The sequence below is a fragment of the Symphalangus syndactylus genome, chromosome 9 (genome assembly GCF_028878055.3).
Source record: "Symphalangus syndactylus isolate Jambi chromosome 9, NHGRI_mSymSyn1-v2.1_pri, whole genome shotgun sequence".
Taxonomy (NCBI): domain Eukaryota; kingdom Metazoa; phylum Chordata; class Mammalia; order Primates; family Hylobatidae; genus Symphalangus; species Symphalangus syndactylus.
Genome location: NC_072431.2, coordinates 118,022,599 through 118,025,984, shown reverse-complemented (window position 1 = coordinate 118,025,984; position 3,386 = coordinate 118,022,599). Strand labels below are relative to the sequence as shown.

At 53.4% G+C, this 3,386-nt stretch overlaps 1 pseudogene; it reads left to right on the top strand.

Annotated features, from left to right (window-relative positions):
• Positions 1 to 373: 373 nt before the first annotated feature.
• Positions 374 to 2,705, top strand: LOC129490320 (far upstream element-binding protein 2-like; annotated as a pseudogene).
• The last annotated feature ends 681 nt before the right edge of the window (positions 2,706 to 3,386 follow it).

Here is a 3,386-nt window from a genome sequence, read left to right as displayed (position 1 = left end):
TCCAATATGGTATAAAAATCAAATATAGTTTGGGCCGTAGGCAGGGGCCTGGCCCTCCTGCAGTTTCTCAAGTGGGCTCCTGGAGGTGACCCTCTGCAGAGGGTAGTGGCACACTGGGGGTCACCAGGATCAGCCCGTGGGTGTTCAGGTGCCCAGGAGCTCGAGGTCGCACTTTTGAGACACCCCCCACTCCCCACCTGGCCTTAGGCCATGCCTGGAGGCAGGGTCCACCTTCCCCGGCAGAGGGTCTTTACTCTCCTCTCCATATCAGGGCAAAGGGCAGTGTTTGCCCGCAACCCAATCCCATTTCTGTTCCCTCCCTTGGAGGAAGGGGCATTGTGGGGATGGGAGAGACAGTCCTTCCTCTTGAGTCAGGAAAGTGTATAGGGGAACTATCTAGGGCTGAGCACTTGGGCGAAATGGGGAAAATGAGCATAGGAACTGGTTTTTGGAAGCTTTGGTGGCTTGTAAGGTGGTCTGTCTCTTTGGGGGAAAGAGGAGACGGTCTCCCACCACCGTGTATTAGGCATGATGACAACAAGAAGGTGTCACATGCTGCTAGGACTGACCTCTTCAGCTCCATTTACAGCCTCCCCATGGCCTGGAGGGGTGGAGGTCAGTAGAATGAGAGGACTTTGCCTCCTTTCAGGAAACAGACTGGCTCCTGGGCTGTCTCAATGCCTCCGGGGCTGGAGACTGGCTCCTCCCAAGATAGCGGCCAAAATTGGAGGTGATGTTGCAACGACAGTGAATAACATCACTCCTGATTTTGGTCTGGGGGGCCATAAGAGACACTTGGAAGATGGAGATCAACCGGAGAGCAAGAAGCTGGCTTCCCAGGGAGACTCAATCAGTTCTCAACTTGGACCCATCCATCGTCCCCCAAGGACTTCAATGACAGAAGAGTACAGGGTCCCAGACGGCGTGGTGGCCTGATCTTTGGCAAACGGGGCGAACAAATTGACAAAATCCAACAGGATTCAGCCTGCAAAGTACAGATTACTCCAGACAGCAGTGGCCTATCCAAGCACAGTGTGTCCTTGACAAGAGCCCCAGAATCTCTCCAGAAAGCGAAGATGATGCTGGATGACATTGTGTCTCGGGGTCATGGGGGACCCCCAAGACAGTTCCACGACAACGCCAAAGGAGGGGAGAACGGCACTGTACAGGACATGATCCCTGCGGGCAAGGCCGGCCTGGTCATCGCCAAGGGCGGGGAGACCATGAAGCAGCTTCAGGAATACGCTGGAGTGAAGAAGATCTTAATTCAAGATGGTTCTCAGAATACGAATGTGGACAACCCTCTCCGGATCCCTGGGGATCCTTACAAAGTGCAGCAATCCTGCCAGATGGTGATGGACATCCTCTGAGGACGTGACCAAGGCGGCTTTGGGGACTGGAATGATTACGGATCTCGGATTGGCGGGGGCATCGATGTGCAGGTGCCCAGGCATTCTGTCGGCGTGGTCATTGGCCAGAGAGGAGAGATGATCAAGAAGATCCAGAATGACGCTGGCGTGCGGATACAGTTCAAGCAAGATGACGGGACAGGGCCCGAGAAGATTGCTCATATAATGGGGTCCCCAGACAGGTGTGAGCATGCAGCCCGGATCATCAACGACCTCCAGAGCCTCAGGAGTGGTCCCCAGGCCCTCCAAGGGGTCCACGCATGCCCCCAGGGAGGCCAAGGAAGAGGCCAAGGCAACTGGGGGCCCCCTGGTGGGGAGATGACCTTCTCCATCCCCACTCACAAGTGCTGGCTGGTCATCGGCCGAGGTGGCCAGAACGTGAAGTCATATACCAGCAGACTGAAGCCTTCGTAGCGATCTCCTGGCAGCTACCACCCAGTGGCAATCCCAACTCCAAGTTGTTCATCATCCAGGGTTCGCCCCAGCAGATTCAACACGCCAAGCAGCTTATCGAGGGGTCCCTTCAACCAGGGGCCACCTGGGCTCCCCCGCATGCCGGGGGGCTCCCTCCTCACCAGGGCTGGGACAATACCTACCCCCAGTGGCAACCGCCTGCTCCTCACCACCCAAGCAAAGCAGCTGCGGCTACCGCGGACCCCAACGCCACATGGGCCGCCTACTACTCACACTACTACCAGCAGTCCCCAGCCCCGTCGCCGGCCCCGCGCCGGTCCCCGGGGCTCCACCCGCTCAAAGTGAGCCCCCTCAGTCCCTGCCCACCGCCCAGTCGGACTACACTAAGGCCTGGGAAGAGTATTACAAAAAGATCGGCCAGCAGCCCCAGCAGCCGGAAGCGCCCGGCAGCAGAACGGCACGAAGGCCTGGGAAGAGTACTACAAGAAGCAGGCGCCAAGTGGCCACCGGAGGGGGTCCAGGAGCTCCCCCAGGCTCCCAGCCAGACTACAGTGCTGTCTGGGGAGAATATTACAGACAGCAAGCCGCTTACTACGGACAGATCCCAGGTCCCGGCAGCCATGCAGCAGGGACAGCAGCAGGCTCAATGAATCGAATGAATGTGAACTTCTTCATCTGTGAAAAATCTTTTTTTTTTTTTCCATTTTTTTCTGTTTGGGCGCTTCGGTTTTCTTTGGCAAGAGAGCGATGGCTGCCTTGAGGAGTATAGGGGAGCCCTTGAGGCAAGCACAGGGGCTCAGGGACTTGGGAGCGTGCCGGGCCCTCACTTTCTCGCCCCTTGTGAGTTTCACATGCTTTTTCTTATATATATATATATATATATATATATATATATATATATTTTTTAATTATACTTTAAGTTCTAGGGTACATGTGCACAACGTGCAGGTTTGTTACATATGTATACATGTGCCATGTTGGTGTACTGCACCCATTAACTCGTCATTTACATTAGGTATATCTCCTAATGCTATCCCTCCCCCCTCCCCAACCCCACAACAGGCCCTGGTGTGTGATGTTCCCCTTCCTGTGTCCAAGTTTTCTCATTGTTCAGTTCCCACCTATGAGTGAGAATATGCGGTGTTTGGTTTTTTGCTCTTGCGACAGTTTGCTGAGAATGATGGTTTCCAGCTTCATCCATGTCCCTACAAAGGACATGAACTCATCATTTTTTTCTGGCTGCATAGTATTCCATGGTGTATATGTGCCACATTTTCTTAATCCAGTCTATCATTGTTGGACATTTGGGTTGTTTCCAAGTCTTTGCTATTGTGAGTAGTGCCATAATAAACATACATGTGCATGTGTCTTTATAGCAGCATGATTTATATTCCTTTGGGTATATACCCAGTAATGGGATGGCTGGGTCAAATGGTATTTCTAGTTCTAGATCCCTGAGGAATCACCACACTGTCTTCCACAATGGTTGAACTATTTTACAGTCCCACCAACAGTGTAAAAGTGTTCCTATTTCTCCACATCCTCTCCAGCACCTGTTGTTTC